This window comes from Phalacrocorax aristotelis, chromosome 1 (assembly GCF_949628215.1).
Source record: "Phalacrocorax aristotelis chromosome 1, bGulAri2.1, whole genome shotgun sequence".
NCBI classification, from domain to species: domain Eukaryota; kingdom Metazoa; phylum Chordata; class Aves; order Suliformes; family Phalacrocoracidae; genus Phalacrocorax; species Phalacrocorax aristotelis.
Window position 1 is genome coordinate 169,192,885 of NC_134276.1, and position 25,679 is coordinate 169,218,563.

The following is a 25,679-nucleotide window of genomic DNA, read 5'->3' on the forward strand; positions in this document are numbered from 1 at the left end:
TGGCTTCCTGTAAAGCTATATTAAACTTTCATGAAGCTCGCTGCTGACTGAGCTGTGGTTGGTATATCGCGGTGCTGCCTACAGTCTTCTCTGCCGCACAGTAAGAACAACATCAGAAAGGGTAGTTGTATAGTTGGTCTTTGACACGAGCTATGCAAATTATGAAAGCATCAGCTGCAGGTACTTTCTTTTCGATAAGTTAAGCATAGCTTTGCGAGGCAGCAAGTATTCCATCTGCGAGCCTGGCATGTGACACGGAACCAAGAGTGAGCGTGCTCCCTTAGATGGTTAACATTTTAGTCCTTTTACGGTAGGGCGCTTTCATTCATGGCATGCTTTTTAACTGCAGCTGTAACTAGTAATTGGTACAACCTGTGTCCTCGGAGTTGTTGGGATTTCTTCCAGATGGAATTTAAATATACCCCTATGTGCACACAATGTGCCCTTGTCTGATTTTGAAAGTACTTAGCGTACTGCGGCAGCAGGGCATAGGAAGGACTCCTGAGAGAAATGGAGTATGTCTATAAGGAGGCTGTTGCCAATCCTATGGTTTGGTGTAGGTAGAACAAACAGTACACTAAGCTAAATGCTTGTCACTTTTGAATTTAATTTAAGGTGCCATTATGAAACCAGCAGGGCTTTTACTTTAACACAAATATTAGAGATGAGAGAGCACATTTCAAGACCTGCTTGCCCAGTGCATGTTAGTTAAATTAGCTGGACTTTCCTTGTGAAGCACTGAATAATCCTGTTGTTCTCTTGGTGTTCCGAGGGCAGGCCCAGCTGTACACAGCTTTAATGTTACAGCTCCTCTTAGACTGACAGACGAGTCTGCTAAGATTTGTTGACAATTCAGTGAATGTCTTTCTGAAGTGTACAATTGCCTTCTAGTTCATGCCAGGTGAGCAAATGTTACTTTTTCTCACAGCATGTTTGCCCACTGTGCTATGTGTGGTATCAGATCCTATGCATTCAAGTTTACTTCCATGTTTCACCTTCGGTAATGATGCTCCTGTAGAGAGTTGTATTATATGCAACCTGCAAGAATCTCTATTCTTCTATTCTTTTTGCAGTTGGGTGGTTTTTTTTCCTGCTTATTCTGGAGACGTACACCTGGCTTAAGCAGTCGTTTGGATCGTGATCTTTTTCCTCCTGTAGTTCTTAGGGTCATTCTTTGGTCTGAAGAGAGATGTGTGGGCTTTCATTCAGTTACTAATAATGCTGATTTTAGATTTCTACTTTTCTGCTGACTCTGCAAAGGTTTACTGGTAGGCCTCATTGTGCCACAGGGTTTTCTTATTATTGGGTTGTTCTACCAGTCTACATGAGAATTTGGAAATAACCTATGTGAGGCACTCTTCTGATCTGAAAATACCATCACCAGCTTCTACTTTTGTTGTATCTCGTATTGAATCAGTTCATAGGATAAAAAAGCCTCTCCTATTCATCACTAAAGAAAGTCGTCTTGGATCAGAAGATCAAGTACTGTCTCGTATCATAGCTAGTGATGACAATTCTGAAGGCTAAATATTGTTAAGCCTGTATGCCCTTGACTGCTTTCAATTTAAATGGGTAAAAGAGTAGCCTGAGAGATGATTTAGAAGCAGGGGGAACTGTACTGCAGCAGTAGGACAAAACAGTTTACTGATGTGCAAACCATAAAGAATCCAGTTAATGCTCCTGGAGTGGTTGGTTCATGCTGATGCTTGTAAACATTTCTGTCACCAAATTAAGCAGATGTCACTGAACACGAACACTGAATCCGCATAAGGTGTCCTTCTAATTAACCTTGCTTACTTATGCTGGGAGAATATGATCTCTTGTTATTGTGCAGGTTAGCAATGAATAAAATGAAGAACATTGCTGCTTTTCTTTTTTGTGTATCTATGTAAAGCTTATTTCTGAATTTCCATAGTTCAAGGAGCACTCCACATTTTCCAAAGTTTCCCCTACCCGATGCCATATTTTTTAGGGAAAATAGTTTATATTGGCAAAAGCTGCCACTTGACTGAAGAACATTAAAGCTGTTTTTAGTTTAAAGAGTGAAATATGTATAGACCGGAGATAAATAGCTCTCCTGAAAAGGAATGTATATTTACACATTCTTGGTGTAATAGCGGAGGTTATTTTTACATGTTTCAGATTTACATTCCAATGTGGCATAAAGTGAACATTGTGAAGCAGGATGTTAATTCAGTGGCTTTCAAGGGGTTGGTAGAGCAAGCTGGGCTTAGACAGTAAATGCTGTATTAATGGTTAGCAGTGACAATTTCATCAACATAGGAATTGCAGGGTATAATTAACATCAGTTGCTTTGACACTATGCTCTTAATGTATGGTTTCAACCTTTCTTTCAGTAGCAGTTGGAGAATGCACTGTGACAAATTATTGCTGATACAAAGTAGGTCAACAGTAAAATGGCTGACTTACCATAAATGAACAGATCTAAATTATTGTAACTTAATGTCCAGTGGAGTTTTCTTAGGGGCTAAGTCTTCTGTGCCCTTGTGTTTCTCAAGCATGAATCTTGTATACAGCTTTTCCTAACTCCTTATTTCCTAACCATTTGATATTTTTGTCTAAACAAGAACGTTTCCTCCCAGCTGCTGGGAAGAAATCCACACAAGCAGTAACGCTGCATGTGTGGCAGCAGATATTTGCCCGTGTGCTATTGCAATTCTGTGACTGCAAAGCTGGCAAGGAGAAATGACTCGCAACTAAGGAAAATAAGTAAAATGCTGCATCTTCAACTTCTGAGGTTTTCTCCGCTGAAAGTGACCCATGACAACGCACAAGGAAGGGAAATAGGACTGTGACGGTACTGGATGAGAAAAAATCCCAGGCTGAGGGTTCGTCAAGTACGTTTTTGCAGAGGGAGGTGTTTTTACCTTGTGATTCCTGTGATCAGCCGCTCAGCGTCTCATCATGGCTTGCAACAACCTTTTAAAGTTTTCTTGAGAGGTATAGCTTTATTTGATGCTTTAATCTCTTGGATGTCAGGAAATGGCCTCTTGCTTTACAATTTCTCTGGGGCATTGTAAAATCCAGCATTTTTGTCTTATGTGCTGATTATATAACTGAATAAAATGATAAAGGAATCTGTTAGCATTGTAAGGATGCAAGGGAGGAGAACTTCAGTGTTCTTGGAGCAGCCTTGAATATATGCAAGGAGCAGCAGTGTCTGAAATGCCCAAAAGACGGGCAGGGCTTAGGATGCTGCCCAGCTTTCACCATTGGGCTATAACATGGAGCTAAGGCTTGGGTACAGCTTCTAACTCCAAAATCACCTTAAAGACAGATTTCTAGCACCAGTAGTATCGTCTGCTGACAGTGGCTGCAATTAAGAAATTCCAGCAGTGTGCCCTTGCTGTTCAGTGCTCTATAAAATTCAATTATTATGGTTTTTTGTAACTGAAGAACATGTAATAATTGGTGTCTTCGGAGCTCTGCTGGCCACAGGTTAATTAACGAGTTTCTTGTACTTTAAGAGTAATATGGAACAATAACATTTCTTCTATGCATTGAAGTTTAAACCAAGATCTATTTGTATATATACAGGGGCAGATATGTAAATTTCTTGTATAAATATAAATATACAAAGGTATTTAGTTATGTGAGTCTTTTTCAGTGGGTCATCCTGAAGTCCCTGCTTGCTGTGATTTAATTCACAGGTTACTGTGGGTGTTCTGAAGACTGTGAATTCACATAGATGGGGAAAATTATCCTCCTTATTCACTTTTTATGCCTTAATACACTGGTATTAACAGGAACAAGTACTCCTATTTTTCTCTTTCAATTTTCTGAATGTGAATTTGCAGCTCGACTCAATTTGCTACTCAGTTGAGCAGATTTTCAAGATTTTCTGTAGAGTTTTAAAGCAAATTTTAGTTGTCTAAAGGAACATTTGCAACATTTTAATCAATTTAATACAGGCTGAAATGAAATAAAGCTAAGATACCTTTGGAAACTTACTTGTATATTTATGATAACACTTTGTAACACAGGAGAGAGATTTCTCTGGTTTCTGGTAAGCAGTTGTCTGAACAATCAGCAAAAGGTCCATTTTGGTTGAGCCTAGCACCCTTCCCTAGACGGGTGCACCAGAACAGTTGCTTCTGTCTGGTAACGTTCAAGTTCTGTAGTGTGTAAACGAGAAATTTATTTACAAGTGTGAAAGGCTCTATATCACAACTGCAAAATAAAATCAAGCTGCCTATGTGGTACACGTAATGCTATATAGTTATACTAGTGCTATTAACCAACCTTTGGAATCCCACCTCTAGATTTAGCTTGTATCATAAAAATCTCTTTTTTAACCCCTAACTGCTTTCTTCCTTTGTCACTTACAGCCTATTGTCTAGCTCCCCAGCTTGCAGTCAGTGTAAGGTCATTCTGTTTGTAGACTTCAGATTGGTAGGGAAAAAATAAGGCAGTGGAAATGGCAGTATCAGTCTGAATCATGATGACATTAAAGCAAATGATAAATTTAGATGTTTGTAATGGATCTGTTTCTGTGTGACAAAGGTACCAGACTAAATTCTGATTATATTTATCGTACTTTATTTGTTGTCTGGATATATTTAACAGGGGTGAAGCTTTTGTGATATAACTGAGAAGAACCATGTTGCAAATATGTAAGTACTTTTCAGAAGGGCAGCTGAACAAGTGTATCTGCTTGATTGTTTATCCAAATGTTCCTGTGACTATCTTCAAAGCTTGTTGCTTGCAGAATTGACAAGTCCTGCATCATGAACAGCAGAACACTGACTCTGAATACTGAAAGTGATAGTTTCCACAGTTATTCAGTTGAAAAATACGTCCGCATCATTCAAATTTGAAATAGCTATTTGTAGAGTTACTGAAGTTGAAGTTAATTCCAAGCCAAGCTGACATGTGTACAAAATGTCTCCTGAATTATCAAACTGGTGTAACCCTGTGACTAATCTGCAGTACAAATATGTTGATTTCCTTTTCTTGCCCCTTCTTGGTGCACCCTCCTATCTACAGAAGCATGCTTTTGTAAGGAATTTACAATCAATAAAAGGAAGATTTGAGTTCCGATGTGATCTGCACTTTTAAAATCTAAGACCCCAGCCTTTGCACATTCCTAATTTTACCGTTATGAACACCATGAAGCCTTTTGTCTTATTCATGTGAATGCGTCATATGCCCTTCAGTATTTTATGAGATCAAGTATGTGTCAAAAGTTTTCTTAGTGAAGCAGAAGTGTGTTTTTTATTATTTCCATAGGCATTGGAAGGCACATTAAAATCTTTATTATTGGTTGAAAAGAAACTTTCCTGTTTATTACTGTAGAATAGAGATAGTGAATAGGCTGAAAAGAGAATGCTGCACACCTACTGCATCATGATCTCATTCTCAACATGATTGCCTCGGTGCTTGCCAGTTCCAGTGTTCGTGAGTCACACTCCAGAATGTGATTTGCTTAAAAGCAATAAATGTCAGCACTTTTATTTACAATCCGCCTTTGAAGATTTGGAAGTCATAACTTCACCACATTTTTTTCTATGACTGTGAAGGCTAGGAACTAGCTTTACATTTTTCTTTTAAATGAAAGATGAAAGCTTTGACTGAGATATTGTTAGGTCTGACCTAGCTGCAATGGGTTAAGATGTGTAACTATCCAAACCCACTCCTTCCTCCACTTTGCCAGAAATTACCATCCTGGTAGGTGGGGCGGCAGAAATGGCTCAGTGGCTCTTCTAATTCTTGCTCAAAATTAGCTGAAGTTGTTTAGGTTGGTAGATTTGTGTCACCTCAGACCACAATGCCCGAGATGCAGTGGGAGCCCGGTGCTGCTGTCACACCTGCTGGGGAGCTGGCAGCCTCTGGCAGACAGCTGGGGGTGTTGGAGATGTGGTGAGCTCAACGCCTGTACGCGGGAGCCCTGCAGACTGCTGTTGTCACCTGGCTGCAAGAGCTGGGATGTGCGAAGCAAACACCCTCATGCTGAATTTTGGGAAGGGGTCATGTATGATTTGTGGGGGAGGGAAGGGAGTGGAGAGAGCAGAAGACCAGACAAATAATCCATATGGTGAGTCAGTGGGAAAGAACTGAATGTAATTCCACTTTAAGAATGACTCATAGTCCCATTGTTTATAGTTCTTGAGAGAGTGTCTGATCGCATGGGCTGTAACGTACACATTTATATGCTGTCCTTGAGGAGGAATGAGGGAATTTACAGAGGGAAAAAACCCATCAAGCTTTAATTTTAGCTTACCGCTTTCTTGCGTATATTTGAAAGTTTCCATTTATTCTAAATCTCATTGCCCCAGGCTTCTGTGCTAATAAGCCTGGCAAATTCTTGTTTGTGAACTAAGTGTGCTTGCTAGAAACCTTACAAGCATTGTACACCTGCTTTTAAGACACCTACAGGAATGTGGGGTGCCACTCTGCAGCATTGATGTTACATGCTTGTTAAGTAGCATGGCAGCAGTACTTTGGGAAACTGACTGCACGTTCACAATTCAATAGATAATCCTATCCTTCATCTTTGTGGTCCTCGACTTTGGCATGTGTTCAGCTGCATCCGCTGTTACCATATATTGCTCGAGTCCAAGATAAAGGGCAGTGCTGATTTGCTGGAATTAGGTTCTCAAGTGATTATTTTCTCTGCAGCCTGCTTTCCAGATGTAGCTGTAGGCAGCGTGGATCCAGCCTGGGCTGTAGATAACATAAGGTTAGCAGCCAGGGGAGCGGCAGTGATGTAGAATGCAGTTATTCTATTGGTGGTGGTGGTGGGGTGTAATATAAAATGCAAAAGAGCCGTTTTAGCTAATGATTTCTAAATAAAGAACCCTTTTCAGTGGAAATTATTCAGGGAGATGTAATCAGGGTTGGTTGATGGTTCCCATGGTGGGTCTGCACACTGCCTTACCTTCTTGAGGACAGTCAGGTTACTTAGAATGTTTAACAGTTCAGTTACTTACACGTTGTATGTATGTAGAAGTACATCCATGCAAATATACAAGAACCTAAATTATTGCTATGATAGAAGAGATTGCAGTGGTGTAAAATGTGTGAGAAGCTTCTGAAACACCATGGTAGGGCTAAACTATTACTGCAGAAAGTGGTGGACACATAGGCAAGAAAGCACCCTGTGTCTTTTTTCCTGGAATCATGGGGAGAATTCTTGTGCTTTTTATCTGAAGTTCTGCCCTTTGGAGAAATGGCAATGAGAGGAGGGGACTGGAGAAACTGCAGGATGGAAAGTCAAATTAAAGTCTGAAGTTAGGGCACGTTAAATCTCATTACAAAATGCTTAAGCCAGGGACAAATGTCCTTTTCTTGAACTAACTGTGACATAGGTTTCATCAGTTTGAGCTGAAATTAATTCGACTGATTTTTATCAGGAGTTAGACAGACTGATCCGCAGGTAGAGAAAATACTTTCAGAGAGGCTTGTCACCTCCTATACTAGTGTCCTCAATCCTGCTGGGAATACACCTCTGTGGCCTGTTGGCTTCTCTCTCTCTCCCAATATTAACCTTTCCAAGTCATCTCCATGCCTGAGTCTGAGTCCTCTTTCCTAGGCTCTCCTGGTTGCCAATGAAGAGAAACAGGCCTTTTATGGGAAAATCCTCAAACTGATTTCAGTGTCCTAGGCCAGAAGGGATGCACTCTAGAATAAGCATTGGGTTCTCTTCTTTGTATAAAGAGAGTACGACAGCTTGCTCAGAGATCACTGATCCATCTAGTTAGGTGAGTCTCACTCTCTCCTAAATGATCCTACATGTGATAGTTTAATGTGCTTTAACTTGCAGTATATTGATTAGATATCTGTAAATATCTTATTAACTCTTACTTCCCAATGAAGAATAGCTTACTCTCTTCACATGTTTATTTTGAAATCCACTGGAACTGCAGTATCTTAGAGGAAATCATGAGCAATATGTTTCCTGAATTTCGGGAACATGTGCTTGAGTATTTGGAACAGGGGAAATTTATTTCTGAGAAGTTGCAGGGTTTGGCTCATCCCATGGTGGCTTCCCGTGCTCTTGCCTGTGGACATACACACTTTTCCCCAGGGAATTTTGTACTGCATGCTAATTTATATGTATTATTTTCTTGATGTAAAGAAGTAATAAGTATTTATTTCAGTCCTCATCTCATGCTTCTCTCAGTTTTCAAAAGTCCGTTCCCAAACACAAAAGGCCAAGTTCTGCTGTTTATTGTCAAAGTAAAATGGCTTATTTGAGATCACTGGATTCACTTTGGATTGATGTCAATGAGATTGCTAACCAAGTTAAGCTACCTAAGCATAAAACTGGACATTGTAAGCACAGCTTCTTTGAGAATAGAACGCTCTAACAGGACCTAAACACACCCATGGTTTTTTTTTGTGTTAGCTACACTGAGTTTACATGTAAAACACACTCAAGTGGTGTGGTTCTGTTCCAGCAGTGGCCCATGTTTTGTGGGGAACCCAGCTGGGCTCCTGCTCTTGGGCAGTAGCTGTTGGGGTGTAGCTCTGCTGGATGAATTGTACCCCCAGCTCAGCTGTGCAGGGTTTGGGCAGGAGTATCAGGTTGGCAATAAACAGTTTTAGGAATCACAGGATAGGACGGGGTCTCTCTACTTCTTTCAGGTGGAGTTGCAGGCCCCGAGGAATAGAAAAACATTGTCTGACAGTGGCTACCAAAGTGAAAGGGATGTACTCTCACTGCATGCGGGGAAGTGCCAGGCGAAAGGAATCTCTGCCAGTTTAACACGATTGTTTTTCTGAGTCAAACCCTGCCGGGCAACAGATGCTGCCTGTAGTACTCTGCAGTTTTGCAAAGATTGCGTGCGCCATTTCAGTGTTTTTCCCAGTACCACTGCTGGCTTCTTAGGATATCTTAAGGGACTTAAATGACATTACTTTTATTTAGTAGCCAGAGATTGCATACCTGTTTACTTTTTGTAACCCACTGGTGAAGGTATCAACAGTTAACCATAAGTAGTCAGAATAAAACTGATTTTTCTTACACAGTTCCAGATCATCGCTATCTTTGTCTTCTCAGACATCCATTTTTGCAGGAGGGGTATGCTGCTGCCAAGGTTTGGGGCTCTAAAATCCACAAGGGCAGCTGGGAATCCAGGGCAACTATAACATTATTGTTATGAAATAGTGAAATAAGGTTTGGAAGCGACAGAGGCTGCCCGCATGTTCTCTTACTTTAGGAGACTGCTGACACTCTCCTGAAGTGCTTGTTTCCTTTTTGCTCTGTGAAACCAGGAGGACTGGTCATACTGAATCGGCATCTTGTGAGACAGGGCTGTCTTGTGGCACGGAAGATGCTTACTCATGACAGGGAAGGGCAGCCAGAGTCACTAAAGGAGCAGAGAGCAAGAGATAGACTCTTAGCGGTGTCCCTGTTTTAGGTGGTACACTGAGCTCCACCTTATCTTTGGTTTAATGTGTTGTAAATAAGGCTGCTTCCTACTGCTGTTTGTCTGTCCAGCTAAAATTTCTAAGGCCAGTGATGGTGGAAAGGACCAGGCAGTGGGCTTGTCTTCAGAGTAGCACACAAGCCCATCAATTTTCATCGTTCCTCGTCAGTTTTTCACTTGTGTTTCCTATTTTTTTACTTTGTTTTTCAAAGTAAGTTGGTATTCAGTCTTGCCTTGCTGTCTATACTTGTAAATGCTAATAGATTGTTTTAGTTAAATCAACTAAAAACTTCCTCAGTTGACTACTGTCATTCAGATTAAATGGAATAGGTTATTGTTACCTTGGATTAGAGGGAAAGATCCTGTTGATTGCTGCAAATTTATTTCCTCTCTGTGTGTGGCAATATAGGAGTGAGTTGTGATTTAATTGTTTGAGATCGAGTCTGCTTCTGCTCTCAACAAAGAACATTCCCAGACTCTACTTGATATCAGAGAGAAGAGGATTTGTCCCTTGGTGCTCTAACATCCAGAGCTTTCATTTGCTTGGATATTTTTTCCAGTCATAATAGCTTTGTTAAGAACTGTGCGATGTATCACAGAATACAATAAATGGCATAGAACTGGCTGTTCTCAAAAAAACTCTCAATGGAGACTCATTACTGAATGGAAACGTTTCCAGTCAAGTTCTGCAGGGACTAGCACTGTGAAAGCACCTTTAAGTATTTTCATTAGTGTTTTGAAAATACATATAAAATCTCTGCTCTTAAAATGCTTACATGCCACAGTTTGGAGGAACATAAAACAAGGACAATAAAGTGCTGATACTGACTGAGCTATATTGCTTGATAAGCAGACCATCTATGTTATGTTTGACCTTACTAAAACGTATTCAAAATCATTCATTCATTTAAAAGTAAAAAATAAGGTCCTCTACCTACACAATGTGAAACTATGTCCAGTGCCTGGAATGACTTTGCATCTTGGCAGATGGACAAGAGCAGCAGCTCACAGCACAATGTTAGAGCAGAAAGGGCCAGTGAGTCCCTTGGGTATATAACAATCAGGGGGAGGAAGGGTGTGATATTACTTTGAAGTATGGCATGATGGATGCTAGGAAACTGCTTATCTTGTTGGTGTCAATGTTGGTGTGAGGACTTCAGTAACTGGGGAGATGGCAGAGCAGTGACACCAGAATGACATCAGGGTTGAAAGAGTTCCTGGCAGTTGGGCCTTAGCTCTCTATCCTGGTTAGCATATCAAAAGGACAGGACTGAGAAGCTGCTTAACAGCCTGGAAGAACCTTCCCAACATCAAATACTGGGTGACTGAGAATCCTACAGCTTTATGGAGAGGGAGGTAATGAGAAGTTTGGGAAATGCCTGAATCCAGTCATTTTCTCGAAGTAGATTGCACATTTTTCACAAAGAGAGGTTTGGATTCTTCAAGCAGCCCACCAAAGGAACGAAGGGCTCCATTTCCTGATGTCTTCAAATCAAGACCATGTGACTTTCTGGAAGATATATTTAAGTTAAACATAAGTTAGTAGGTTTGTTATTAGAAAAACTGGAAGTGACATATGAGAGGTTGAAACAATAGAACAGTTAATAGAATATTAGATCATTAGCCTTTTTTATTTTTGTCCTTAAACTCTGAGTTTACAAAAACCTAAACTTATATATTTTGGGCATTTTCTCACTTTTCTCTGCATTCCCTGCATTCCCTGAGCAGTAATTTGCCATACCATTCTGTCTTGGTAGTAATTTCTTGTATATGGGTCTAAGGTTCATTAGAGGTGTGCAGATTTTTTTTTGTACCTTCTTCCCAAGCTGTACCTTATGCAGCAGTCCTGACCACAAACAAACAAAGAAACAAAAATCTTAAATATTTTATACGAGTATTTAGGAATCAGCCTTTTCTTAGAGAGGAAGAACCCTCCGTCCATTAACATCAATGATGCATACATATTTAGAGTCACTTTGTTTTCAAGGATCACTAAGTTGTTTTCAGCTCTGATTCTTTAAAAAAGTTGCATTATTGAACAATCTATATAAAACTATAAACCCTGCCTTTTAAAATACTTGGTGTTTCTCCACTTTTCTGAGTGTAGTCAACCACTCTATTACTAAGGAAGTGAAGGTATGTAAGAAAACTTCTGCTCTGAGCAGACATAAATTAGCATACAGATAGTAAAGTACTGTGAAAATGAAGTCTTTTGTACATTCACCTGAAACAGCATAGGAAGCCTGGAGGAAGGGGAGAAGTGCTCAAGGAATCCGAAAGGCAAAGGTGCTTTTCCTCTTTATTTGATACTGTTGCAATCGTTACCTTTCAAAAATAACATTTTCATTGCTTTGATGTCTGTTTTTTGCTTAGCTTATGTTATGTTATCATTTTGAGCTCACAGTTTAGTGAATAGAGGATAAGGTAAATACAGAAGAGAAACAAAAACATTCTGAGAGTTTATATAGGAAAAGTGACTGAATGTCTATGAAGGACAGTTGTTTCAATGCATGTTTATATACATATTAGAGTCCCAAATGGATCTCACAGGTGCAGAGCATCAGTTGCTACTTCATAGTGGCAAATTAGTTACCTGCATCAGATTCCTGTGGCTTTTGTCCCTCTCTGTGTTAAGTACAATATTTCAGAATGGACCACAGTATTGAAAGACAGAAGCTTGAGTGATCTTGTCTTTTATTTTCATAAGTACATTAGCAACTAGAAGCGAAAACTGAGATTGGGCTCTAGCCTCTCTAGGAGGAGAGGGTCCCCCAAGTAAGGAATATATAATAAGCTCAGTAGAGGTGACTGAAAAGCAGTAGCATTTGGCATATGTTGACCAAAACACGGTACTATGGTCTGCTGTAGGGGACAGGAGAGGAACACAGGTTATCCAGCTGTCTTAACCTTGGTGTGTATTTTTTATTTCAGCAGTTACAGAACTCATATTTGATTTCTTTTTGCTTAGACACAAATTCAGAGAAGAAGCCTAAAAGAACAACAAGCTTTTGTCTTCTACCTGGACCAGTCATGTTTCCAGACTTTGTCAACTGCTGTTGAAAAAATCCAAGTTCTTGTAACCTAGGCATTTTTGTGAGCCAGTCAGATCCCTGAAAGTGACCCCTGCGTTCAGACCTGCAGATGTGGCATTAATAAGCCTATGAAGGGTCTCCCTGCATTTTCTTATCATGATTGGGAAGCAGTTAATTTTGGAAGCTTACAGCTGTGGCTAGGTTTAATGTCAACATGTTGTTTAGGCCTTTTGGTGGCTCAGAAATCACCTTGTTTTCTTTGCTAGGAATATGACTTTTTATTATTTTTCTTAAATAAAAGATCCACAGATATTTCCATCAGTTTTTGTGAAAGAGGCTGTATGATATAGTTACTGCAACACAGTGAGGGGAAGGGGGGTGAAGTGAAGGCCCTGGACATCCTTTCCTGTCTGTTGCGGGTTGATACAAAATAGTCACCTCTGCCCATGTTGGTGCATGTCAGCGTCCTGCAGCTGTAATAGGATAAGCAGCGTTTAAAAATGGGCTTAAACTGCAATACTGAAAGAGTTTGGCATGCTTGACTAGAGGGACTTCAGGGACCTGAAAGCTTGCGCGCTGCCATCTTGGTGGTGAAAGAAATTTAGCTTTGTCCTCTTAGAAGCAATGATCCCATGCCTTTTTGAGGCTCTTCCCACAGAAATGTGCCTTGGGAGCAGCCCTGGGGAGCAACGCTGCAAATGTTACACCAGATTTGCATCACCAGAGGAGCCAGGCTTCTTAGAAAGCTCTTTCTATGGACAGCTTTGTAGTTTTGCACTGCTTTTGGGTAGCAGTGAGGAACTGCCCAGATTGGTGTGAATGCCAGAGAGAGCAACTGTGATTGTACAATATTCTCCTGCATTAGGTCCACGGTAAACATGAATTTTCTGGTTTCTCAGGGTTACACGAGTGTTATGTCATAAGAAATAATAAAGAATCGATGTTATGGAAATTATATATTTAGGGGTCAAGCCGCACAGTGGAAAAAATGTTCAAATTGCACAAAAGCAAAATCCACTGAAATTCTTGCTGCTTATAAAAAGCTTTAGCAGCTTTCTGAATGAAAACATCCTAAAATCATAAACCTATGTGGTTTGACTAGCAAATGTGGAAAGCAAAGGTTTCTATATTTCTGATTTTTTTCCTCACTTCAGCCTGTCAAATTCATTCACTCAATTTAATCCACATTTCCCAAGCTTTTGCTATCTCTGAAAGAGGTTTTTAAGCAGTTTATTTTTTCTTTTGCAAACAAAGGGGAAAACAAATCTCAGCAACAAAACCTTCATTCTAATTTTGCCTGTGTTCTCATGATTTTGTCTAAATCCCTAAAGAAAATTAAAAACTACTTCTTCATGTACTTTGTAGGTCTTATAACCTGAAGAGCAATTCAGTAAAGCCTATGATAATTTCATTGCTGACTTTTAGAGAGTCTGTATTTTCACTCCACAGACTCTTAGTCTTAAAAGCTAATGGGAAATTTCACTTATTAGTAAGTGTAGTACGTGATTTGTTTCTGTCCGTACTAAAAGAGCACTCTTAAGGTTAATGTACCTGCATGCCTTGTATGAAGGTAAATAAAGGAGCTGCCTGTTATCTTCTATCTGAATATGTTGCCACAAATGTTAAGGCAAGGTCAAAACCTTCGTTTCAAGCTTTAACATGCTTCCATTTGCCTTGTTCAAACACTGTGTATAGGCTTATATCCTGCAAATGGTGGTATGAGGCTCATCCAAGGGTCAGTCCTGATAAGCGAGTTAGGACTTGGGTCCACGCACAGTATGACCCTTGCTCAAACCAGCGCAGGAAGAAAGAGCAGAAATCTGGAGTCCTGGCAAAGTTTTCCTCTTTTGCTTCTTATCTGTTCCTGATATCAGGTGGCCAGGGCACTGCTGGTCAACTGTTCCCAACTGGAAATAGGTCAAAAGAAAAATAACACGATGGGCAGGACAGGCTCTGGGGACTGCCAGGCTTTCTGGGTGGCTCTGCTGTGAGCTAAAACACACTGCAAACACAACAGTGACTGAGCTGTGACACAATGCAGGCTGCAAGCAGTATCTTAAAGGTAATATTGCTCATTCTTTTCCAATATTTTAAATTTCTGAGGATATATTTAATTTGTAGGTGCTGCCACTTCACATATGTTTTTTGTTTAGTTTTAGAAATGCTAGTGCACACAGATGGACAGTCTGAAAAATATGTTGACAATAAAGCACACTACATGTAGTGGTAAAGAGAGATAAACTCTTAACAAGGCTCAGGTTTTGTAGCAATATGTAAAAGATATGAGAAGCACAAAATGCACTGTGTAGGAATAGTTATGTTGCCATAGAAGAGGGTGCATCTGTATGTGCAGCAGCCAGATAGCTATCCTGCAAAGCACTCTGCAAAGGGCAGTGCTGGTATGCAACCGCCAGTCAGCGGTTCTGCTTCCTCCTAAGGGCACATCATCCTGTAGTCTACTACCCAACAAGGGCTTATGGCTCTTTTGTGTGTTTTGTTGGTTATTTGGGTTTTTCTTTTGGGGGCAATGAGGAGGATTCTATTGACCTCTTTTTCCCATGCAATGAATAAATCAAGATCATCCAGCATTAACTCTTGGAAGAATATTTGAAAAATACCACCTCAGAAACTCAGTCCTGACACTGAAGCTGTGGGCCACACACACACCAGATATAAATACACCAGAAGAGTTAATAGCCTGGTGATGAGGCGTGCAATGAGAGGCAGAAGGCTCACACCGAAGCCCTTCTTCCATTGACCTCATGCCACTGGTCTGTCTTCTAGGGCTGTGTGAAAACTGCCTGAATACGAAGTATAAAGTGGGAAATACTCACACTTTACATGGAGATTCAAACTATGAAGGTACTTTAGGGACCTCTCTCTTTCATTTTGAATCAATATTTTATTCTGGACCTAAGAAGTCATTTCTTTCTGGACATTTTATCAAAAGTGAGCCATTCCCATGAAAGTTTCCATTTCTATAAATTAACATTTCTTCTAGTGTGGAGTGAACTTCCATTTTGCACTGCTTTGTAGAATTATGCAACTCTTTGCCATAAAGAGGTCTTTGTCAGCTGGGGTCCCAGTCTGGTGTTGAGGGAGATGACACATTCTTGTAGATATGATACTTGGACTCAGAAAGTTTTGGCCTACGAAGCATTTGGTTCATTTTCAGACTGTTGAGGGACTGGGGCTAGTTCACTTCCCTTTTCCTCATACTGTCCTCCTTGAAAAATGAGAGTGCTGGTACTGATCTTATTCTTACTGTGCTTCAGAATGTACAGATGGAAATGCTATAAGTGTATTTTATGTATATGCTTTATGCATATTCTAAGGCAACATTCTGTATCAGCAAGATTCAAAGATTGGGCTTTTTTAAGCATTTAATTTGATTGGCACTCTTGAATAACTGGACCATGTAGATGAGGTACATTATAATGTCTTTGTGCTGGAAGCAAGAACTTGATCCATAGGAGTGCATCACCTATGGGTCCTTTACGTTTTGCTTGGAAAATGGCATAGTTTATCCTGAAACCCGTCCTGTGTTACTGTGTAGGCATCTGATCTGAGACATCCCTGTTGACTGCAGCCTGCCCTCTAGATTCGTAGAACAGTTACATGTCCAGTCCATGAATATGGTCAGACTATTCTGTCTTCACTCATAGTTTTGTAGTTGTCTTTGTTTGCTATTGTGAAGTGCAGCTTTGGCTGCTGTGAATGGGGGCGGTGTGTCCTGTCAGTTTACATCAACTGATGATTTTGCCTAATGATTTCCCTCTCCCTACTCTTTTCCTCGGGGTGACACCTTATGGGTGGTGTTGACTCCAGAGCAGTTGCCCCACGTTAACACATAAGGCTTTATGCAGGCATTGGGCAGTGAACTATGCTATCCTTTCAAGATACAGTGTTGTTTTACCTATTTGTGTCTCCTGCTGAAATTGTGAGCATGTCCACCTATCTAATAAAAAAAAACAAAAAGGTGGCTCTTTCGTATGCTGGTGAAAAGCTTTTCATATATTTATGTTAAAGTAACATAATTCAGTTTATCGTAAACATGTAAAAACCATCGGTTTTGGTTATTTTTCATGTTAATGTCTAAATCGATGTTCTGTCTCTCATTATAATTTTTGTTTATGTGTTTGTTCTCTCCAGACACAGGTACTGTAGTTTTTAGGTATCAATTAATCTTTCTTCCTCTCTCACAAACAAAAATCATGTTACTATGATATCCTGCAGCTCTCTGTTGTTTACATAGTATTAGCACAGGGAAATACTACTTTCAGTTTGATACATAATGCCCTCCTTGTCTCTTGTGCCTTTTGTCTGTAGGCTATTATGCATGTGAGTAAAACCATGCATGACTTGAGCAAATGTTTGAATAGGGTTCTTGTGCAGTAGGGCTGTATAAGCCATTAGGCATACTCTCTTTAACTTGGTGATGAAAACATCGTGGTACATTTGGTGGCACAAAATAGAGTAAAATTGCTTTTGTGGCAGCAGAATAAATAACATTCTAATTTGGTTTTGTTATTGTGTACGTGCATGTGCTTCATACTTCTGGCAAAACTATCAAGCAGGACCAAGTATGAAACATGTTAAGGTTATTAGAGTTGTGGAGTGAAAGCTGAGCTGGAAAGAGAAAAAAAACTGTATTGCTTTTTCATTCTGAAATTTGAAATCAATGTTATTCTGTAATGTTTGTGCTCTGAGCCCTGAAATCTGTTAATAGGCACGTGAGGCTGTCGCTAACCATCTTGTCTCTGTATAAAGCCTTTTGTAAGAATGTTGGTTTTCTTTTCTCTATATATGTGCTGAATACTATGACAGGGACTTGAATTTTTGCTGTGGGAATGTGAAAAACATGGGAAGCCGCTCTCTGCCAAGCTATTTCCTTAAGGATCCACTTTACATACTGCCAGATCAATGACTTGTCAGGTGTAGTTATGTGCCATAGCAATGATCTGAGGTCAATGAGATGAAACCAAGGTATGTATTCCCAGCAGATCCCAGCTATCTATTTAACATTGTCAAACTAAATTTTCCTTGGTACAGAGCATCCTCGTTGAGTTTCATTTGTTTCTAGATTTGGTTAACTCTGAATTTGCACCTATTTTATCAAATTCTGACAAGGGAAAAAGTATTTTATTTTGTTTTGCTTTGTCTTGCAATAATTTACTATATGTTTGCTATTTTGCCTTTCAACACAAAACCATGCTTGCTATATCTATTTGCAACTCTTCCTGGTCTAGGGAAAGTGTCTATTTTATGTAATAAAATAAATAAATGCTTTGATGTAATGGCAAGGTGGTATTTAATTAATCTCTCCAACAGTAACATAAATTTAGTGTCTCCTAAACTCATAAACATTTTCTTGGAAAATACCATCTTATGGATATAAAACACTTGTTTTGTCTTGCAAGCCCATATTTGTGAAGCAAAGGTTATACAGATTGGGTCTGTAAACCAGTATTTTTACATGGAGTCACTTCTCATTGTGTCCCAGAAAACCTTCATTTTAATCATTTTTCAAACTTTTTGATACCAAAAGATAAATTATTTTCTTAAAATGGATTCAGGATTTTCCTTTTTTTTCCTAAATAAAATGAAATAAAATAAAAATTTCTGCTAGCCTAATGACTGAGAACTGATAAGCATTAAAAACAAACACACATTTGGTATACTGTGTACTGCATACAGTGCAACAGCATTTTTAGCTATTGCATGTATCTTATTGAAAATAAAAGACACAAATGACAATGTAGAAATTCAACATCTGGATTTAAAAAATGCATTTCTTAAGTGGAGTTACAAAAAATGAAAGAGGAAAGTGGTTTATTTAGGGAAAAAAAGAGACAATGAAGTAACAGGAAGCTAAAACCAGAACTTTTAGAGATATATATTAAAAATATTGATTCAGAAATGCAGACATCCTGACTGAAAGATGCAGCAAAATTTTGTATGAAAACTCTGTTTTGCTTTCAAGATGTTGTAATTCATCCTTAATCTGTTGTTTTGCTAAAGATAGTCTAAGCGCTGTAATTTGAGCATAAGGTAGTGTAAGTCTGCATTGTGATTTCTTTTTTTTTTCAGACATTATGAAGTTGTCTGTTGATTTTCTGAGCTGCAAGACCAGTGCTGAATCATTTCAACAACTGTACCTTATGTTTCAAAAACATGTAAAAAAATTAGAGTTCTTCGAACAGAAGAAGCAGAGATCTGGTTCCACAATGGAGCACTGGAAAAAGAACACAAAGGTGGGATGTAAGACGATAGCCTCATCCTTTAATGGGGGAACATTTGTGGCTAATTTATAAAGTTGATACACAATTTGAGGAAACGAGCATCCCACCCATTTTTCTTTGTGTGTTCCATAGAATTCACATCCTTCCATTTTTGTTTTTTGTTTCCTTGAATTGTGCCTCATAACTTATTGTCATTGCTCATTAGCTGTTGATGTGTTAGGAGGGTTGTCCAGACAGTGACACTGCATGGAAATAGCTGAGTAGTTCAGAAGAGAGATTCATAATTCACGATGACCTTTAAGAAATGCAAATCTAAAGAAAGCTGCTTTCAGTTTACCACATCTGAAACAAAATGAGAACTATTATTATCTTTAGTCTTTGCTGTCATGATATTTAGATACTCTAACACAGAGGAAACATATCTTTGCATGCAAGCCTGCTTTTATCATTCTTTTGGTGAATGAGATGTATCCTTTGAACTCTTTTCCTTCTGACCATCAGATTTAGGGCCTGGTTGATCAGCTCTCAGCCAGGGCTGCTACATGGTTTGACAGGCAATCCTGGGAGCCGCAACGTGTTTCCATCTTACCCCTTTCGCCTGGAAGGGAAGCGCTCTGTGTAGCTCTGAATGCAGGACTGTTTGTATCTTCCCTTTCTAACTCCTCCCTGTTTTCCCAATAGCAGCAAGAAAATACCAGATCCAGACTCCTTTCTCCATCCTACCATGCCAGAGCCACACCACAGTAGCAGTTTGGGTTGCTCCAAACCAGCTGGCAAAGAAAAGCATCCATATGACAGCCGTGCGGGATGGCAAGGCGGGGGTGGGGGCTGGAGAGGACTACACTCTCCAGGGTAGCTGCGTTTGGGCAAGCTGCAATCTGGTCCTCAGCATGCACCTGCCTGTAGCAAGGGTCTGACAGCATCACTGCCAAGGGAGAGCCCGCAGGAGGGCAGAAAGCACTGGGGGCCACATCCTCAGCTGCTGCTCTGCTCCAGCAGCGCAATGAAAGCCAGTCCTGCTTTCATCAGGTGAGGAACCAAGCCCAAAGGCTAACTCAGTGAATTTTTCCCCAATCCAGTTTATCAGGGGGTGAAATTAGCCTCTCCCCGCAGACAGACATACTGCCAAGACTGAGTACTTGCCTCTCCAGAGCACATGCCTCTCCTGGAGCCTTTCTCTCCACTCCCAGGGCTGCTCAGTGCCCTACCCTCTGCAGCTTCATGCCACTCAGCTGTGTTTTCCTTCTCCAAACCCCCGTAGAGAGGGGTTGTGCTGGCTGCTCACCTCTCTGCAGAAGACACTGCACCCTGCCCTGCCCTCCCTGAGGTGGATTTTGTCCAGGTGCTGTAGCCCAAACGACAGCTTGTGGGGATACTGGGGCAAACCACTGCCTGTCAGGCCTATCAAGGGACTCTGTTTTACACATTTGGCCCTGAATGGGGAATAAATGTTCATCAAAGTGACAAAAGAGGTGCTATCCTATTGCCTTACACAGATGGGAAACCTACTTGCTTTGGCCATATTGCTTTTGAGCAATTCCCCTAGTTCATCTGCATAAAAAGATCTGTCCCATGAGCCTTAGATCTCCTATGGGCAGCTCATTTGGGGCACTTCACAAATCTGTCTGATTTGTGAATTTGTCTGATCTGGACACTTACTGTATACATCTGGCTTGCTCATATTTCTAAAACTGAGCAAAGGACTTCTTTATTAGTGACTGTTCCCTCCACTTGCGTGGAACAGCGTTGGTTACCCAAGAAGGAATGCCTGCCATGCTGTAAAATGGGGAAGATAATCGTCTGCAGCTTGAAAATGGAGCTGTGTCACAGCACTTGTTCAGTCGCATTACAGATAAAGCCAGGATGGCAGGAGTAGAGACAGACCAGAGTGTATAAGATAGTTTTATGTTGAGTGAAATTTAAGACCTACTACTGGAAATAAATGCTTCCTTCACAATGCGGGAGCAAGGAAGGGAGAACATATTTTCTGAGCAAATTGCAAAAGTTCAGGAAATTCTTGGCTCACCATTTGTTCCAAGTGATTTAAAAGAGAAGGAAGAGACTCTATCCAGCATAAATCATATTTTAAAGAATTTCCCAATATTGCTTCCTGTCTTTGTGCTTGGGCAGCAGATTGTGTACAGAAATAAACCAAATTTGCTTTATCTTTTCAGAAGAAAGTGTCTGCTGTATCATTTGCTGTCTCTCGTTCGTTCGTTCATTCATTCAAAAACAGCAGGAAAAGGGCTTTTGTACTTAAGAACAGTCAAGGTCAGGGATTTTGGTTTTGATGTTGGCTGCCAGTAGCTTGACTTCTCTGACTACTTTTTCCAAGTCAATCTTGGATAGCAATCTAATTGCTACAGGGAGATACTTCATAGCTACAGGTTAGCTGCAGTGAGCACAGAACAGAAGGATATTTCAGGACAAAATTAAGAGTGTTGTACTGTCTCAGCCCCTATTCCTGTCAATCTCAAATGAAGTTGATCAAGCCTACTAAAGGGCTGCAAAATTTCACCCCGATACTGCAAAATATTTTTCATGCACGGTCACCTTTGGAGTCTGTATGAGCAAAAGCTTTACCTATGTCACTTGTTTTACAGAATCAGGGCCTTATACACCAGGATTCACCATAACAGATATTCCTTTTCATACAAGCAATCAAAAATGCAAAGCAATGTTGTGATTTTGTAAAAAAGAGAACCAATGAAAGTGACGATCTGCATGTCTGGGGCATTTTTCAAGCCATAATACCTTGACATTGCACAGCCAATTGTCCTGTCTCATTCAGAGTCAACCTACTGTATTTTTAAAGCCTCAAGGTATTAGCTACATGAAAGTAAAATAAATCATTAGCCAAAATATCTATACCATTAAACATCAGTACAGAAGTATGAGCATTTCTTGTTCAGTTTATTTTTCTAGCAACAGGGCGTTTTGGTGGCAGGCAGGCACAGTAGAGGGAGAAAGCTAGAAATATGTTGTAGTTTATTCCCTGGTCTGTAAAACCGAGCCACCATACAAGAGTGAGACTTTATTCATATATGCACTGACAAGTCCCGTTTAAGCCACTCATTAGCAGTCTGTGACACATAGAGAGATTTCACTTTTTTTTTTTCACCTTTTAATGTAATTCTCAAGATTTTATGAATGTATCAATTAGAGGTTTCCGGTAATGGAAAGCAGGCTTCAAACTCTGGAGGAATACAATAAATCACCAGCCATATGGGCTTTTGTCATTAAAAGAAAGCCATAATAAGACAAAAGCTGAAGTAAGCTAAAACAGCTGAACAGTGATCTGAGGCGGTCCTATGCAAAACTCACTACCTTGGCTTGTTCACAGGCAGCTTCTTTAGAAAACTGAAAGAAAACCTTTTTCAACTCTTTATTTCTTGGCTGCGTTGGAAAGAAAGCGAAGAAAAAGCCATCTCAGTGCCGCTTTTCATGCTCTGCTTACTTTGTTTTCACATGAGATCCTGTGCGCTACCTTTGTTTTTTTCCCCTTGCTTTTTAGAGGGCTCCTTGTGCAGGACAATAGGGAGTCCTGACAACAACAGGCAGTTGCTCCAAGGCCTAGTGGTTCAGCAGGATTCACTCCAAGAAACCGAGAGGGGTGTGTTGAGTCTTTTTTCCATCCCTGGCCGTTACAGTTAGCGGGCCAGATGGCACGAGATGGGCGCAAAAAATAACGACAATAAATAATACTGTGAGTTGCAACGTGGACCAAGCTCGGTTACTTCCACTTCATCACACTGTTTGGAAGTGCCTTTGATGTATAAAAGCACCCCCTAAGATAATGAAATGCGGTGGCAGCTGGCTAATGGCTGGGAAAGTGCAAACCCTGCATTGAACTCTTCCCACCAGGCTATTCAGCACCCAGGCAATGTCAGTCTCAAGGAGACAAGGAGACAGGGAAGAAACGGAGGCTTGTTGCTGTGCAGCCTTTGGGCTTCTGGGCAGGCTGCTGTAGGTGGGGTATTATTTGCCTTGCTGAATAGAAGTGATGTGCCTGAGGCAAAGGGAATGTTTTTACTGTCTTAACAGATTAACCTTGCAGACTCTGTCCTAGAAATGTTAAATGAAGCCACAGGGTCACACTGCTTGAAGAGACACTGCTCTTGGGTAAACTTTAAAATGAACTATATTTTTTTTTACTACAGTCCTGTCAGTCATGCAATCAGGGTTAGTTTCCTTTTGGGGAGGACTAGCTCGTAGCTTGCCTCCATGGCAAACAAAAAAATAAACACAGCCAGACTTTTTTCTCAGCTGTTCCAGGCCTAAATGCGGGGCAGGGTCAATGACAAAGATACAAAATAGACAGCGGATGCAGACAAATATGAAAACTGTATTTCTTCAGGAGCTTTGAAACAGTAGGGGATTTATTCCTCGAACACAAAGAAAAGTTTCTGGTCCCTCTGTTATATGATCCTGTGTTAATAATATTATAATGGGGTCTGACCCTACAAATACTTGATTAGACGTGCACTTATCTTCATGCACATCATTAGTTCTGCTAGCCTCAGTGCCACTGTTTGTCACCAGAAAGTTCATAATATGCACAGACTTTGCAGGTTTGGGGCTTGCCACTGCCAAATGCAGCAACAGCGTGCCTCAGCAGAGAAGGTGCGACGTGAGCTTTGAAATGAGGTCTCATCATAAAAAGAGTAAGTGGTGAAAGTAAAACCAGAATAAATGTTTTGGGGAAACAGAGATCAGCACTGACTTTTATTATTTGGCAGAAAATGATTATTTTTTCATAGTTAAATTTGGGCATATTCATGTTATGAAATTCAACTTGCCAACTGTCTAGATTCAAGGGCTGGCTTACTCTGAAGTATTGCTGTCCAGGGTGTTCTGATCTTTCAGGCAAGGGCAGGGTCATGTATGACAAACGGTCATGTTGTGACACTTTTACCCCCAAAACAGAAGTCCACAATTGCCTGAGAGCTGCGGTAGCCTCTGAATCTCATCAATTCAGGAGGGGGCAGAAGATTAAAAAAGGGTAATTTTGCATACTCTGTCTTAAATAAGTAGCCAGTTCTATACTGAGGGCAAGGCTACTGAATCTCAGTGTATATTTCCATTGACTGTATGCCAAAGGTGTATTGATTATAATTGCTTAGGCTAATGTGTACTGTATCCCACAGTACAGCTCTAATAAATTTCCTAAAAGTAAACATAAGTCAATATCACCAAAATTTTCAGTGCCTTGTGTGAATAGCTCTATTTAATACTAAGATTATGGCAGCAAACTTCTGACCTATTCCTTTTGATCCCTTATCCTGGCAATGTGTAGTTGCTTTTTAGGAAAAGTCGTTTTGTTTCATTAGATTGACATTCACTAAGAAATCCCAGCCTGGGTGGATATATTGTCTCTATCCATTAGCCTTAGACCATGCCTTCCACAGAGCTTGTTTTCTAAATCTGGTTTTGAGAGCTGTTTGCTTGACAGACTGCATTGCAGACTTATGATTGATTGTTTCTGGCTCTTTTTGATTGCTCTGCTAATCTCTAGACTTTGGCCTTGAGGCTATTATTTATATAGTACTTTTATTGGTGTTTGTTATTTGAAACTTTGTTTTCAGTAGATTTGCGGCCTCTTTCTAAACTGCTTTTCTGATTAAATTTTGTCAGAAAGGTTGGGTGGATTACTTTACCTTTTTTTCCCCTGTTTGTTCTCCTCCTAATCGTTCAGTTGAGAACTCACCTGCCTTTTGTTTGTGCCTGCCTTTGTGATTTGTTCTCAGATTAGAAGGGGCAGCTGCACAGCTTTTACTTTTATTAATTCTTCGCAATGAGTCAGGCAAAATATTAATCACCCATGTACTGCTCTCCCAAACCCTCAAGTGAATAACAATAGAACTCTGTCCTCCACAGTTCAGAAAAAAATATTTTAATATTTTGACTGTCACCTCATGCAGGTGGGTTTTTTTTGTGTGTGTCTAGATGTATCTGTCATAAGGACAGAATCAGCTTAAATATCAGAACATATGAAACTAGATTGACCTTTCGACAGTTTGTCTAAACTTATTTCTGCAAGAGTTAGAGTGTGAAATTGAAATCCAGATTCAGGCCTCAGCCCTGCAATGCCAGGAGTTCAGTGGGATAAACGCATGCATCCAGTATTTCCCGTGCATACATCTCTCCAAGGCATTGTGGTTCTCAGCTCTCTGATTCTTCGAGTTTTATCTGCCACAAAATGTATTTTGGTCCTTTTTAAACCTGCTAATAAAGTGGCTTCTTTCTTGGTTTGTGATTTGCAAACTTTTACTATTTTTCAGTTATTGGGCATTCTTCCTGTTTACATTTTACTGCTGATTTCTTGGTCAATGCCATATCCTTAATGGGGAGTCGGCTTTCTTACAATTTACTTAAAATAATCTCTTATGTGGGACTGTCTTCCTACTAATATTTTCCAAAAATGTGTTTTCTTTTTCTTTTGGGCTCAGGGGTAAGTGGGAAGGAGGGAGAAGGAGTGGAATATGCCATAGATTAAGCTAAGCTACCCAAAGACCCATATTCATATAAAATTTCAGATTTTATGTTACTACATTTCAATTTCTCAAACTTGAGGCTCCAAGACCTTGGCTGAGCAAGAAGCTGAACGGCTGCAATGACAGCTAAAGCCAGTGGTCTTTGCAAGCACTTCAGTTTTTCAGGAATTGGACAGGATGCTCAGAACAGGAGCTTCAGTGGAGAGACAGTTAAGCGCAGAACACCACTGATGGTAAACACTTAAGTGCCTAATATTTGGGATCCCACATGAACTGATGCACAATTAGTGGGTTATTTTGAAAATGTAGTTCTTGGCAAAGAATGATAACAGTGTAATATGCTAGCCAATACTGAATTTGTCCATGCCCCAGGTCTGTGTGTCTACATAATATGTGCTGAGGCTGATAAAGAAGATAAACTTGTTTTCTCGTTAACCATTGCTATTTCTTTGTGTACTGTGCTGAATGGTTGTATAACTCCTCATGGGGCCCTGGTTATTGAATTTTGGTTTTCTAATT

The 25,679-nt window shown here is 40.1% G+C and overlaps 1 long non-coding RNA gene across 1 annotated transcript; it reads left to right on the forward strand.

Annotated features, from left to right (window-relative positions):
• Positions 1–15,037: 15,037 nt before the first annotated feature.
• Positions 15,038–20,846, forward strand: LOC142051522 (uncharacterized). The gene is made up of 2 exons (XR_012658529.1): positions 15,038–17,410; positions 18,515–20,846. It is a non-coding gene; the product is annotated as an uncharacterized LOC142051522 (long non-coding RNA).
• Positions 20,847–25,679: the final 4,833 nt, after the last annotated feature.